The 16,584-nt window shown below is 43.2% G+C and overlaps 1 pseudogene; it reads left to right on the plus strand.

Annotated features, from left to right (window-relative positions):
- The first annotated feature begins 1,661 nt into the window (after window positions 1-1,661).
- On the plus strand, window positions 1,662-15,678 carry LOC132414234 (regulatory factor X-associated protein pseudogene; annotated as a pseudogene).
- The last annotated feature ends 906 nt before the right edge of the window (window positions 15,679-16,584 follow it).

Below are 16,584 nucleotides of genomic sequence, written 5' to 3' on the forward strand. Positions count from 1 at the left end.
ATCAGTTTATTAGTCACCTTTTTCCTCTATGGTGGTGGTTTTCAAACTATGAATAGCAGTCTACTAGAAGAGTCATGGTATTGATTTAGGGGGTCATGACCTGCATTTTGAAAAATGAAATAGAACAGAAAAATAGTGCACCACATTTAGTAAATTTCAGTTTGCTTTATGAAAGACGTAATTTACATATAGCCATATGCCATATCCAGGTGTCCTGGATCACCATGTAAAATGTAAATGTATTTCTTACTGCTCGAAATCAGACATAATTTTCAGCTGTGGAAACTCTAAACAATACGGTTTATTCTAGGAGTGACAGAGAAGAGGAGAGGTGAAAACATAGGTGCTAGGCAAAAAGCCCATGCCAGGGACTGAGTGTGCCTCGCCGCTCCTGGACTGGTGGTCCAGAAGCACAGTTCCTGATGCCAGCCCGTATTATTCTAGGATTATTCTCTGGGCTCACAGCAGTGACTCATCTAACTCCTCTCAACTCAAAATTGAATAACTTGCCAAAGACCACCCAACCAGAAGAGGGAGAGTCTAGTGTCATTTCAGAGCAGGATGGTGGCTGTCCCTAAAGAGGCTCTGTCTTGGCCTGAGTGTCAGCAGCATCAGGGTGCCTGCCTTACATTTCCCCTTGCTGCCTTTATCCTTGGGAGCTCGTGTGAACCTTCTGGCTAATTACCTTTCTGGCCCCATGGCCCAGTTTTGTCCATCTTCAGGTTGTCTCCTCACCATTAAGTTCTTTTTTCTTTTTTTTTTAATCAAGTGTTTATTGTTTTGGTTTGGATTAAAAATTTTAAAAAAACAGCTTTATTGAGTTATAACTGATGTACCAAAAACTGCACATATTTATTCAATTTGATAAATGCACACAGTTGTGAAACCATCACCACAATCAAGGTAATAAATATCTGTCACCTCCGAAAGTTTCCATACACTTTTTTTTGTTTTGTTTTTGTTTTGTACCCTCTTAACAAAAATTTTAAGTGCACAATACAGTATTGCTAACTATATTGTACAGCAGATCTCTAGAATGCATTCATCTCGCATAACAAACTTTATACCCATTGAACAAGAGCTCCCCATTTCCGCTAGCTCCAGTCTCTGGAAACCACCATTCCCTGCTTCTATGGGTTTGATTTTTCTAGATACCTTATGTAAGTGCAGTCATGCAGTATTTGTCCCTCTGTGACTGGTTTATTTCACTTAGCATAATGCCCTTTGGTTCATCTATGTTGTCACATAGGCAGGATTTCCTTTTTTAAGGCTGAATAATACTCCATGGTATGTATTACCACATGATACATACCATGGATGGACACTTAGGTTGTTTCCACATCTTGGCTATTGTAAATAATGCTGCAGTGACCGTGGTCACTGTTAAGTTCTAAACTGTTTTAGCTCTCATCTGTTCAACTCTATATAGAAAGACTCTGACCCTGACTTGGTCCAATTTCACACTGGGTCTTTTTCCTCTTCTTGTGAAACCTTCAAGCTCTCCAGTTCAACTCACATCACTGATATGATTGGTCTCCTCTTTGCTGTCCTCATCTTGGACACTGTGATGGTAACTTCATCACCTGTTAACTATTTTTTAAGCTTCCAAACCTGAACCGGTTGGGTCATTCACTCCCTAGTCCTTTAACTGTTCTGAAGGGATGACGTCACGAAAACTCTTTGCCCTGGTGAAAGAACTAGCCTGCCGGAGATGTAGGTACTATTTGAGTCCAATTTTCTTTCTTTTTTTAAAAATCTTTTTAAAAAATTATTTTATTTTATTTTACTTTTTTTAAAAAAATATTTATTTATTTATTTTTGGCTGTGTTGGGTCTTCGTTTCTGTGCGAGGGCTTTCTCTAGTTGCAGCAAGTGGGGGCCACTCTTCATCGCGGTGCGCGGGCCTCTCACTGTCGCGGCCTCTCGTTGCGGAGCACAGGCTGCAGACGCGCAGGCTCAGTAGTTGTGGCTCACGGGCCTAGTTGCTCCGCGGCATGTGGGATCTTCCCAGACCAGAGCTCGAACCCGTGTCCCTTGCATTGGCAGGCAGACTCTCAACCACTGCGCCATCAGGGAAGCCCTTGAGTCTAATTTTCAATTCTTTATTTATATCTAAAAGCAGCTGTTCCAAACTTTCTCCTTCAAACCGCATCCCCGCCCTCCTCCGTGTCAAATAGACAGCTGTTGCTGTTGACAAAGATGAGGAGGGTGGTTGGTCGTGCCCCTCTCCTTGATCTCTTCCCTTCACAGCAGTGACTGTTGGGTTTGGTTTTCTTCCCTGGTGACTGATCTCAGCGCTTGCCTGCAAGGCCAGCTGTATCAGCCTCGATCCAATCAGGAGAGAGAGAGACCACACGGTAATTCAACCAGAGAACTACTAACTATAGCAGGGGCTGGAGTCATATATGAGGGGCAGCCACAATCCCTAGGGCTGAGATAGAGCCCCCAAGGAAGAGTCTGCAATACCCTCACCCCCTGGGTTGTGATCATACCTTGTTGGGAGAGTTGCTGGATATCTGCCATCTTTCAAATCCTGACACATTTAATTATGCAGTATTTTTAAATTACACTTATTAATACTGCCAAGCACCTCATCTCATCAGAAAAGTCTTTAAGTAGTGGGAAGCTATCAGCTCACTATAGCAGATAGGAGTTTTCCAAAATTCTAATTTTTGCTTGAAAGCTCAAATTTTTTCATTGGCAGCTAACACTGTCAGTTGTTCTTGAAGTGAGAGGCTCACTTCATTCATTGTCAAGACAATGTCTGCCAATACCCATGTCAGAATGACCACTGATTTTCTGTCTGTACTTATTTCAAGTAACACTGGTGTTCCCTGAAAAATGGGGCAGTCCAGCTCACAATGGGACCAGTTGCACGAGTGGTTTTTCTTAAGACAACTGCTGTACTGCGGTATGCTGTGGAAACTGTGCCTTTAAGGGTCACGACTTAATAACAATCGTCTCTGCTCCATCAGGGACATTCTTAAGTGCAACTGGCTTTTTTTTTTTCTTTCCTACTGTGAGTGAGGCCAAGGACACCACTGACTAGATTGGTGCTCAAGTGCAGCAGTTTGTTGCTTTTGCACCATCATTGCAAACATCAAGATGTGAAAAGACAAATGATGTCTTAGGAGTTTTGACCTCACAGACCCCCCCCCCCCCAAAAGCATCTAGAGGACCTGCAGGAGTCCACAGACTACATCTGGAGAACTGCTGTCATAGTGGAGAGAAAACGGGTTTTGAAATCCGAGTTGCGTCCTCATCTGAGCTGGGTGACAAAGGGTGAGTGTCTTCATTTGTAGAATGAGACTAACCCACCCTTAGATTTATAATGAAATGTTAAAGTAATGCTTGAAAATGTTACGTTCAGAAAGTATTGGTCTACTCTTAAGACTTCAGTAAGACTCAAAAGAAGCTAATTAATCAACTCTGGCGAATTCCCTGGCGGTCCAGAGGTTAGAGCTCCTTGCTCTTACTGCCAAGGGCCTGGGTTCGATCCCTGGTCAGGGAACTTAAATCCCACAAGCCGTGTGGAGTGGCCAAATAATAATAATAATAATAATAAACTCCAACTCTGGGACTTCCTTGGCGGTCCAGTGGTTAAGACTCTGTGCTTCTACTGCAGGGGGAACGGGTTCTATCCCTGGTCAGGGAACCAAGTTCCTCCGTGCCACGCAGAGGGGCCCCATTAAATAAAAAAATTAAAATGAAGTAAACTCCAACTTAAACTTCAGAAAGAAAAGTCACTACTGAGTATTAGCATAGGATATTCTTCATGGTGGATTCATTTCACTTTCAAGTTATACTTAGGTATCCTGTTTTAAGATGTTCATTCTAAAGATTCACTGCCTAAATGAGAGTGGGGTTACAGTGAGCAGCTCTTTAAACAGTCCAGGCACCCCCATGGGAATGCGTCAGCCAGGAGAATATCATCTCTTCCGTGTCCCAGTGGACTCAAAGGAGAAATAAAGCTCCGGTCTGAACTGTGAGTCTTTTTTTTTTTTTTTTTTGCGGTACGCGGGCCTCTCACTGCCGTGGTCTCTCCCGTTGCGGAGTACAGGCTCCGGACGCGCAGGCTCAGCGGCCATGGCTCACGGGCCCAGCCGCTCCGCGGCATGTGGGAATCTTCCCGGACCGGGGCACGAACCCGTGTCCCCTGCATCAGCAGGCGGACTCTCAACCACTGCGCCACCAGCGAAGCCCTGAACTGTGAGTCTTTACTGGAATCTAAGCATACAATCTTCGGTCATTGTAGGGCCACGAAATGTTAAAGCCAGAAGCCACCTTTGGAATAATGAAGCCCAACCTCCATTTTACCCTGAAACGGCAGACTCAGCATAGGTGAAATAACAGAGATGCTTGTGGTTAGAACATGGATGCTGGCGTCTGATGAACCAGGTACAGTTCTGCCTTATACTCTTCTTAGTAGTTTTTTCATAAGACAAGTTATCTAACCTCTCCGAGCCTCGATTTTCCTCATCACAATATCCGCCAACAGGAGTGTGGTGAGGACTGAGTGAGGTAATAATGCATGTAAACATTTTAGCACAGGCCCTGGCACATGGTAAGCGCTTGATGAGACATTAGTTATCATTTATGTTTCCATTATGTGACTTGCTCCAAATTTTTGGTAGCACTTGAACCCCCTTATTTTTAATTTATTTTCACCTGTTAGAAATAACTTGTGTCATATTTCATATCATATTTGTCATGTTTAGATTTTCTCTAATTTCCTCTTGCAGGTAGGAGGAAGTCAGTCACCTAATTCTCATCAGTGATGCTTTTTAGAATAGGAGGCTTGGAGATTTCTGCGCATCCACCCATTATCTCCAAACTGTTGTGTCTTATTCTAACGTTTGAGTGGTACAGCTTTTCTTCCAGGGTTCTAGCCACTTAGAACACATGATCTCCACTTTCAAAGTGGTTATATTAAGAAAACAACTCAGGTGGTTTTTTGTTTTGTTTTGTTTTGTTCCAGTTAACAGAAAAGTCATTCGGAGATGAACCAGTGAGAGATTATGGGAACATAAGTATAATGAAACCGCAGGCAAAATGCATTTGGGATATAAGGGGATTGGCAGTTTGCTCTGCAGGACACACAGGCTGGTAAATTTGTTAACCTTGCAGTAATGCTACCCCACGTGTTAAGTGACTGGATTGGGGCAGGGTTTGGGGAGGGTTTTACTATATGAAATGTGGCTATAAGGTAATGTCTGAATTTTTTTCTTTTAAAAAACAAACCCATCATAACAGAGTCCAAAGGCATTGGTTGTGTTGGTTACACATCTCAGCCAGCAAGTTTCCACTGAACCAGGTCGGTTTCGCTGAGATACAGCCTCAGGGTCAATGGCACAGACCACTCTCTTGGCTCCTGGGTTTCAAACACTGAGGGAAAGGGTTCAGCAGGCTAAGGCAAGACCTTGCTGCTCCGTGGGTCCGCACATCAGCAGCGGCCCCTTCCTGGGAGCCGATTAGGAATGCAGGGTCTCCGCCCACCCCAGACCTGCTGTGTCAGGAGTTGCATTAACCAAACCCCAACCAAACAGGGGACGCGTGCACAGGAAGATCTGCCAAGTACTGAGGCAGAGGAGGACACAGGCGGAACGCTGGCACTGCCCTGCCCATCAGACTACTCAAAGGGACTTCTGCTTGACTACACCTGCTCTCTGCTGTGAAGCGTTCTCTTGGGGGCTTTCATTGCAGAGGAAAAAGGGAGTGACACAGCTACTACAACTGGGGGCTGGCTTAGGGCTTTCAGAGGCCGAATGTTTTATTTGGGCCAGGACTGATACATTCAGTGAGTGCTGTGAGCAGTGCTTTGTGACCTTTCCTACACAGGGGCTCACATAGAGAATTATATTGGTAGAGCATACTGGGAGAAGAAAATGACGCTGTTAGGGGCCAGAGGTGACCACCCGTGGGTTCTGGCTGGCCCAAAGCTGTGGGGATCCAAGTCTTGGCACACAGGATGCCATGAGCCCTTTGGGTACCTCACACATTTGGACACTGTTTCATGACACAGCAGTTCATTCAGGAGCAGGAAATGGACCCAGCATGGCCTGAGCGGCTCTGAGCAGCCCTACCACCATGCTGGCCCGGTCATCCTCATAGCCTAGGAGGGGCCCCAGACTGAGACCCACGGCTGGAGATGAGAAGATCGTGACAGGGAAGTTTGGAGAATAGAGGTGATGACAACAGCTCTGGGCCCGATGTTTTTCTAAGCACTTTACATGTGTTAATGCATTTACATGAGATAGGAACTGTTAGTATTTCCTTTCTACAGAAGAGCAAACTGAGGCACAGAGGTTAAGTCCCTTGCCTGTGATCACACAGCTAGCAGATGAAGGAGCCGGGGTCCAGATCTAGGTTGTCCGCTTCAGGGTCTGTCCTCTTAACCACTGAGCTCTACCACCTCCCCAGCAGTAGAAGATTCCAGGGAAGACATAGATGTAGTATTAAGTGAAAATGCAAATTGTAGCACATAATATATTTATAGAGTATATTTCCCATTTGCATTAGAAAAGAGGTTCCTGATACAGGATATGGATAAAAATATTCTGGAAGGACTTCTGTGAAACTTAATAGTGGTCACCTCTGCACAGAGGGACTGATGGACGGGGGCTTTTCACTGTTTTAATCCTTCCTCTCTGTAAATGTATTGCCACAAGCATGCCATACCTGTATAATTTTGTAGTAGGTTTTAAAGGGATATGGTATCAGTAGGAATGTTACTTAGGAAAACATCAGAAAGCAGAACTGCTGGGCAACAGGAAGGACAGAAGTTGTAGGGTTGGGGTGGGCGCGGGGAGAGAAGATGCAGAAGCAGCTTAGTGATACAGGCCCTGATGGATTTCCAGCGTGGAGTAAGAAATGTACAGCAAACCTTGACCGTCAGAGATGTTTCTGTCTTTCTGAGGCTCCACAGTTACCCCAGGCGACGGGGGAAAGAATAAGGGATCTGCAATTGTCCAAAAGCATAACCCTCTGTGGGGGCGGAGAGCCTGGGGGACACCAAGGAAATGTGACCCAGGGCCTCAATCACGGTGCCTCCGCAGACATCCAGACCTGGCAGTGGCCAGTTGCCAGCAGCTGATGGGGTGTGGCCAAACGTGCAGGGTCCCACCTCCCCATCACGTGGTTAGTAGCTGAGCAAGAAGAAACAAACAAAACAAAATTCCACTGTTAGGAGCTGAGCAAAAGGTTTGGAGCTAAATCTCTTAAGAATGAGCTCTTGCAAAATCATTAGGTACAAAAAGCCAAGCACAATTGAGTTCCAGAATGTGTTTTTGGCCTCTTAATAGATAATTAGAATGAGCTGCTCTGTGTGCAACATATGGGTCTTGCTGCTTTTTTTAAAAAAATTTCTTTATGATAATAACCAGTGAAATATTTTTAGGTTTTTTTTTTCCCTTCCATATAAATCCAAATGTATGATGTGTCATGCATGGTCATATTAAGATTTTTAACAACAATATAGAAATAGAAGAAATATAGGTAACATGCTCCCCCTTCCCATTTTTCAAAACAAATGCTGTCTTATAAAACCCTTGGATTTCCAAACACTTATTGCATTAAAACTGCCAGTCTGCCAACCCTCTTTGGATCTCCTTTTGGGCAACAATCTAGAGAAAGCTAGTCAAATAATTACAGTAATGACAGTGATAAAAATATGGCTAATCTTCTATTTTGAATTCCAGATTTAATTTCTGGAAACAGCCAAGTTTGGTGGACAAAGTGGAGATACAATCTTTGTTTCCAAATGAGGTACAACTATAATATAATGTCCCTGATTTTACTGTGTGGGTTTGAAGGACAGCCACAAACACAGTTTTAAATACCTTGGTAACACCGGAGATCCAAGGACCTCAGATGAAAAACTCCAACTTTAGAGAATTTCTTTTGGCTCATTTAACTGAAGGAGTATACTAACGCTCTGATCATACCCTCAAGGTGGCTTTTTGCAGGTCGCACACCCTCAGAGGCCATGGCGATTTAAACTACTGAGGGCTCCCTGGCAGACAGGAGCTAAGAACAATAGATCAGCAGAGTTGGAGCCCTGCTTTCCAGTCACAATACTGCATCTGAGCAACGATCTGGCTCGTAGGATGGAAGAGAATGGATGTGACATTGCGCTCCAGCTGACCTTTATCAGTTATTGAGTTCTTACTGTTTTAAGTGCTTTACATACCTTCATTCATTTGATCCTCACAGAAACCCTAAGTCAAGTTGCCTCCCTTTTATGGCTAACACACGGAGGCACCAAGAAGCCAAGTAATTTGTCCAGAAGACACACAGAATAAACGGCAGACTTGGGATTTGAAACCAGCTATTCTGAGCTCCAGAGCTGGTGTCGGTGTCTTTGACCACTGTGCTATACCAACAAGAATCTTAAGCCGCTTAAGTGTGTATTTCGGAATCTTATAATGTAGGTTGTTGGGGTTTTTTTGTTTGCTTGTTTTTGTTTGTTTTTAACAGATGTCTCATATAAAAGTCATAGGAACTTGGACAAGTCACTTAACAGCTCCGAAGAAACGGGGAGCTGAAGGAGAACGCAAACTCAGAGTTGTGAAGGTTCCTAAAAAATTGATACAAAGCTCCTGGTATATAAGAGGCATACCTGGCCATTTCCTATAGAAGAAGGGTAAACTCTAGAAAATATTGTTCACTTACTACTTTCTTTTTTGGGGCGGGGGGGCACGTTATGAGAAGATTAGTATGCTTCTAATTTAATGTAATAACATTTTGCTTAATGTCATGAACCATCATTCTTCTGTGGAAATAAAGTTGATAAAAATCAACCATCTTCCCTATTTCTAACATTAACTCCTTTTTGTTCATATCATTCAACTCATTTTAAAAATTATATATTTTTCTTCTTAAAAACAATATATACATTGTAAAAATTTAGAAAATGCATAAATGATAAAGAAGAAAAATGCTCATAATACATTTACCCACAAATAACTAAACATTTTGATGTATAACCTCTTTCTACACACAAATAAATTTAAATGAAACAGGATCAAATTGTATATACTCTTCTGCAAGTTGCTTTGTTCACTTAAAAATGTTATCATGGGGCTTCCCTGGTGGCGCAGTCGTTGAGAGTCCGCCTTCTGATGCAGGGGACACGGGTTCGTGCCCCGGTCCGGGAAGATCCCACATGCCGTGGAGCGACTGGGCCTGTGAGCCATGGCCGCTGAGCCTGCGCATCCGGAGCCTGTGCTCCCCAACGGGAGAGGCCACAACAGTGAGAGGCCTGCGTACCGCAAAAAATTAAAAAAAAATTAAAAAATGTTATCATGATGTAAGCTATTATATATACAATGGATAAACAACAGGGTCCTACTATATAGCACAGGGAACTAATATTCAATAACCTGTGATAAACCATAATGGAAAAGAATATAAAAAAGGAATATATATATATATGTATAACTGAATCACTTTGCTGTATAGCAGAAATTATACAACAGTAATCAACTATACTTCAAGAAAACCAAAAAAGAAAAACATTAATATCTAGAAATATAAAATCAATACATGCAAATGGCTATTTAACCTATTCCCAAATGATGTTGCTATATAGTGGTTAAAAACTTCACCTAGAATATCACATCATGGCTAGAACAATAGCAACAAAAAAGAATATAAGTAAATATAACAGATGCAAAATGATGGTGTGTCTTTGGTCTTTCTCAAAAGAAAAAAAAATGAGATAGGGAAACAAAGTAAAAATATGTTTTCCCCAAATGTTTCATAATTTTTAATAAAACATTTTAGCAAACTGTTTTTCTTAAAATGGAATTAAAGCTAGAATAAAAATACAATCACCTCAAAAACTAAACAAAAAAAAAAGTTGTCATGAAAGTATTCCCCCATGTCCTTAAATATTCGCCTGTAGCATCTTTGTGAAGGTTCGTATACTGTCACATCACATGGATGTATCAATTTACTTAAGCAGTCCTTTATTACTAAATGTTTAGATAGTTTCCGGGTTGCTGTTATTATGAAAAAAAGCCACAATGAATATCATTGGGGATAAAATGCATAGAAATACAACTCTTTTTTTTTTTTTTTGTGGTACGCAGGTCTCTCACTGCTGTGGCCTCTCCCGTTGCGGAGCACAGGCTCCGGACGCGCAGGCTCAGCGGCCATGGCTCACGGGCCCAGCCTTTCTGCGGCATGCGGGAATCTTCCCGGACCGGGGCTCGAACCCGTGTCCTCTGCATTGGCAGGCAGACTCCCAACCACTGCGCCACCAGGGAGGCCCCACAACTCATTTTTAAAATTAGTCTAAAGCATACTACTCAGGATGATAAACTCCTGGGCTCTAAAATGCCCATTGTGTTTGTTGTTAAGCAATTATTTGATGTTTTGAATTCGTAGAAGTATTGCTTCCTCTGTGAGTCCAGTTAAAAGAATGGGCTAATGTTCTAAGTATAAATGAACTCTGTCTAGCTTTAGATGGCTTCATAACCCATGTAAACAACACATTCTCCTGGAAATTCCCTAAGTGTGTTACATTTCCTTTAGCTGGAGTTCCCTCTAGCATTTGTTTAATCCAGCATCATTTTGACTCCTAATCCATTTTTCAAAATAGACTTTCTTTCTAGAGCAGTTTTAGGGTCACAGCAAAAAACTGTACTGTGGGAGAGTTCCCATCTACCCCTGACCCCACACATGCAACATCAGAGACCACAGTGGTACATTTGTTACAATTGATGAACCTACATAGATACATCATTATCACTCAAAGTCCATAGTTTGTGCTAAGGTTCACTTTGGTGTTGTACAGTCTATGGGTTTTACTAAATGCATTTACTAAATGTATTACTAAATGACATGTACCCCCCATTATGGTATCACACAGAATAGTTTCATAACCTTAAAAATCCTCTGGAAACCACTAATCCTTTGTAGAGTCTCCCTATATTTTGCCTTATCCAAGAAGTCATATAATTGGAATCATACAGTATGTAGCCTTGGCTTCTTTCATTTAGTAATACACGTTAACTTTCCTCCATGTCATAACTTGATGGCTTATTTCTTTTCAGCTGAATAATATTCCATAGTCTGGATGTACCAAAGTTGATTTACGCATTCACCTACTGAAGGACATCTTGACCGCTTCCAAGTTGTGGCAATTATGCATAAAGCTGAAATAAATTTCTGTGTGTAGGCTTTTGTGTGGATATAAATTTTCAGCTCCTTTGGGTAAATGTCAATGAGCATGATTGCTGAATTGAATGGTAAGACTATGTTTAGCTCTGTAAGAAACTGCTAAACTGTTCCAAAGTAGCTGTACCATGTTTGTATTCCCAGCAACAATGAAGGAGAGTTCCTGTTGGGTGTTGTCAGGCTTCTAGATTTGGGCCATTCTAATCAATGTAGACTGGTATTTCTTTGCTTTAATTTGCATTTCCCTGGTGACATATCACGTGGAGCACCTTTTCATATGCTTATTTGACATTTGTATATCTTCTCTGGTAAAATGCTTGTTCAGGTCTTTTCCCATATTTTATTTGGGTTGTTTGTTTTCTTATTATTGAGTTTTAAGAGTTCTTTGTATACTTTGAGTAACAGTCTTTTGCCAGCTATGTGTTTTGCCAATATTTTCTCCCATTCTGTGGCTTGTCTCCTTATTCTCTTGATCTTAATCTATTTTTAGGATTAGAAGATAGAGTGGGAAAAAATTGGAATAGGAGACAGGGTGGTGCTGGATTATCCAAATGGTGGGCTAGGCCTAAGCTTAGGGCCCCAGTAGAAAGGAGCATCAAAAACATGAGAAACAGGGACTTCCCTCGTGGTCCAGTGGGTAAGACTCCATGCTCCCAACCCAGGGGACACGTCATTGGTTGGGGAACTAGATCCCACATGCATGCCACAACTAAGAGTTCACATGCCACAACTAAGAGTCCACGTGCCACAACTAAGAAGCCCACATGCCACAACTAAAAGATCCTGCATGCCGCAACGAAGATCCAATGTGCTGCAACTAAGACCCAGTGCAGCCAAAATAAATAAATATTAAAAAAACAAAAACAAAAAACATGAGAAACAAAAAGTTCTGAAAGAATCTGATGTCAAAAAAGACAGAATAGGGGACTTCCCTGGTGGTCCAGTGGTAAAGAATCCATCTTCCAATGCAGGAGACGTGGGTTCGATCCCTGGTCGGGGAACTAAGATCCCACATGCCGCAGGGCAACTAAGCCAGTGCGCCACAACTACTGAGCTCACACTTTTCAATGAGAGTACCTGTGTGTTGCAATTACAGAGCTCACGTGCCCTGGAGCCTGAGCAGCACAACTAGAGAGAGAACCCGCATGCCACAACTAGAGAGAAGCCTGTGGCCACAAGAAGAGCCTGTGCCACAAGAAAGATTCCCACATGCCTCAACAAAGATCCTGCATGCTGCAACTAAGACCCTACGCAGCCAAAACAAATAAATAAAATAAATAAAGAGAAATTAGAAATGAGAAGATAAATTTTTTTAAAAAAGTAAAAAAAGACATAATAATGTCCACCTCTGGCTATAACAGAGTAATTGGCACAAGATTCCCTCTCATTGAACAACTATAGAACTGAACGAGATATGTGATGCACCTTTTTTCAAGCAAAAGATGGTTGGTGTAGGGGTATGATACTGGAGAGATGAGAAACACGTGAAGTAAGCCTCACAATCATCGCAGATTTCTTCCGTGGTGCGTGGAGGTGAATCCTAAGTGGAAGGATGGTGTGCTGAGCTGAGGGGGCAGGGAGTGGGTTACTGGGCTACTAAAGCAGCTGAAAATTGGGGGCAGGTTATTAAAGAAGAGGAAGTTGCACGGGAATTCACCATGGTCCCTGGGTGAGAGCTAGGCTGCACAGGCCCAGGGTGAGGTTCTGTGAGGCCTAGCAAAGATGATCTGTTGTGGGCTGAGAGCTGAATGGTGATACTAGAGGTTGTGCTGTTCTGAGCTGTTTTGAGAGGTATTAGTGTCTGGCCAGGCCAGAGTGCAGAGACTTCTGTGAGCACTTTGGACTTTCAGGTGAGACTCCAGAAAAGACATAATTTAGGAGTCAGGAATATGTCTTAGTTTAAGGGCTGAGCTCTAAGATTAAAGTCCAAACTGAGGGACTTCCCTGGTGGTGCAGTGGTTAAGAATCCACCTGCCAATGCAGAGGACAGAGGTTCGAGCCCTGGTCAGGGAAGATCCCACATGCCGTGGAGCAACTAAGCCCGTGTGCCACAACTAGTGAGCCCACAAGCCACAACTACTGAGCCCACGTGACACAACTACTGAAGCCCGCGCACGACAACAAAGAGTAGCCCTCACTCTACCCAACTGGAGAAAGCCTGCGTGCAGCAACGAAGACCCAATGCAGGCAAAAATAAATAAATAAATAATAGTAAAAATAAATAAATCAACTTATTTAAAAAAAAAAGGTCCAAACTGAAATACACCCACTCTAATAAAGAATAAAACCAAGGCTAAAATGGCCAAAAGGATATACCTGTAATTTAACTACCTACCAGAACAAAAATCAGTACCCTTTAAAGGAAGACAATGTAATCCAGACTTCTTAAAATATATCACCCACAATGGGGACTTCCCTGGTGGTGCAGTGGTTAAGAATCCGCCTGCCAATGCAAGGGACACGGGTTCGAGCCCTGGTCCGGGAAGACCCCACATGTCGGGGAGCAACTAAGCCTGTGCATCACATCTACTGAGCCTGTGTGCCACAACTAGTGAAGCCTCTGCGCCTAGAGCCCATGCTCCACAACAAGAGAAGCCACCGCAATGAGAAGGCCGCACACTGCAACGAAGAGTAGTCCCAGCTCGCCACAACTAGAGAAAGCCCGCGCACAGCAACAAAGACCCAACACAGCCAAAAATAAATAAATAAATTTATAAAAAAATAAAGTAAATGTAATAATATAATACTGTTAAAAGATAAACTGAGGCACATTAAACTTTTGAAGAGTTCATTGGAGCAAACATTGATTTGAATCAGGCAGTGCCAAACTGAAACTGGTTAGAGGGCACGCTACTGTCAGGAGCCAAGGGAAAAGGCTTTTACAGAGCAGTCGCAGGAGCAAAGCAAGGACATTATTTAACTGGCTCTAGCTTGAGCAGTTGCATTATCTGGGAAAGTCTAGTTGGCTGTTTGTGATTGGCTGTTCTCAAGTTTTGATTTTTTACCCTTGAGGCATTTATAGAAATTGACTCTGGCTTAGGTTTTGGCTTGCTTACTTTGGGGGCCAAAGCGTTAGAGCCACCCTAGTCTAATGACTTCCTTGTTAATGACTTTCACGATAGTGTGGGGTTTGTTATGTATGTCTATGTAAAATACATGACAATAGCAAAAGAGGTGGTAAATAAAATTTTAATGTAATAAGATTCTCATATTTTACATATTCATTCATTTAATATATTCATTCTAAATAGACTGTGATGAGTTAAGGATGCAAATTATAATCCCTAGAACCACCACCAGAAATGTAACTGAAAGACAGGATAGTTAGGGCGTTTGGGATTGACATGTACACAATGTTATATTTAAAATGGATAACCAACAAGAACCTACTGTATAGCACAGGGAACTCTGCTCAATATTATGTAACAACCTAAATGGGAAAATAATTTGGAAAAGAATAGATACATGTATATGTATAACTGAATCACTTTGCTGTACACCTGAAACTAACACAACATTGTTAATCAACTATATTCCAGCCCCTTTTCCTCTCGCGGGTCCCGGGTCTTGGTTTGCTAAGTGCACTTGGGACCGGCAGGTGCTGAAAGGTTGGGGTCGTGGACCCTCGCCAGGTCTCAGCAGCACGGAGGTGCAGGCTGCCGCCGAGGGCGCGGGGCCGGCGCCGCTAGCGGGGCGCTCCGCCCGGGGGCCCCCGCCCCTGCCCCCGGCCAGGCCCCGGCTCCAGCCCCCGTCCCGGCTGCGGCCTCACAGTTTACCCTGCTGGTGATGCGCCCCTGTGGAGAGCAGGACGAGGCTGCGGCCGAAATGTGTCCTGCGGCAGGCTCCGGCCCTGGCGGGGCAGCGCCAGGGCTGGCAAGCCCGTTCGGTACCTGTGCGAAGTGGCGGGGGGTGGCGAGGAGGAGGCGAGGGAAGATGAGACAGACCTGCTGGACACTTCGGACCCCGGGGAGAGGCGAGAGCACGGCTAGTTTGGAGGATCTGGAGGACGAGGAGACCCACTCTGGGGGAGAGGGCGGCAGTGCGGGAACCCGGGGCCGGGGCGGAGGCAGGGGCAGCGGCGGGGGCCTCATGAGCAAGACCTGCACCTACGAGGGCTGCAGCGAGACCACGAGCCAGGTGGCCAAACAGCGCAAGCCGTGGATGTGCAAGAAACATCGCAACAAGATGTACAAGGATAAGCACAAGAAGAAGAAAAGTGACCGAGCCCTGAACTGCAGTGCGGCCGCCCAGGCTGGCAGCGCGGGAGACGTCAAACTTGAGGAAAGTGCAGATAATATACTCTCTACTGTTAAACAGAGAACAGGATCTTTTGGGGATCAACCTGCAAGACCTGCTCTTTCAGAACAAGTGTTAAATCAAAAAAGACTTCTTACTAAGAAGTCCAGAAGTGGTGCAGTTTTTACAGAAACAGCAACAACTATTATATTAGCAAGTTTTGGAGCAAAGACAACAGCAGTTTCCAGGAACATCAGTGTGAGGGAATTTATCAAGAAGATCTATACGTTTTTTTATCTTATTGTAGTGGGTGGACATATTTTTATACTAAAGATAAATGGGGCAAGATTTGCCAGTAGAAGGTAAACAGTCATTTTCCTGTGACTGTATGTGTCCAATTGGGGACGATAAGTTTTGCACATTGTGCATCTAATCCTTTCAGATCACTGTGGATGTGAAGAAATCAGCTTATCTTTCCAAAGTAATATTTAATTACAATGTTTTTTTAAACAACGTGTTCCTCTTCAGTCATTGTTACTGAAGGTAATGAAGCAGTTGCTTTCTGTGGGAGTCAGGAAGTTAATAGATTTTAATCTTGGATCTCAGTGATTCTCATTAAGGGGCAGTTGGAAACATATGGGTATGTTTTTGTTTGTCACAGCGACCTTGAAAACTGCTGGTTTTTAGTGAATAGGACAGGAATGCTAAGTGTCTGGAATGGTCCCCCACAACTAAAAATTATGTTACACGCAATGCCAATAATCCTCTGTTTAGAAACACTGAGAGCTATTTGTGATGATAAAATGTAGTTGGGCACCTAGAATTGGGTTCTTGTAATAACCTTTTCTTTGCAGTCAAGACTGGAGCTGTCAAAGAGGTAAGCATATTTTCTGTGTATAAGGAAAGTGATCACTGTTAAATAGCTGTGAGGTTAGGATGTGCGTCTCCTTTCAGAGATACGCTGGTAAAACCCGAGAGGCATTAACCAAGTACCCTGGAATGAATGCATCTCCTAAAGTTGGCTTCTCTACTTCTTGTTCCCTATTTGTGTTGATCTTATTTAAAACAGGCAGTCCTGTGTGTAGAATTTGTGAACAGTACAAATGTACCTCATCCCACCAATGTCAGGACAAAATTACTTTTTTATACTCATTTCTTTTTCAAAAAG

This window comes from Delphinus delphis, chromosome 19 (genome assembly GCF_949987515.2).
Source record: "Delphinus delphis chromosome 19, mDelDel1.2, whole genome shotgun sequence".
Taxonomy (NCBI): domain Eukaryota; kingdom Metazoa; phylum Chordata; class Mammalia; order Artiodactyla; family Delphinidae; genus Delphinus; species Delphinus delphis.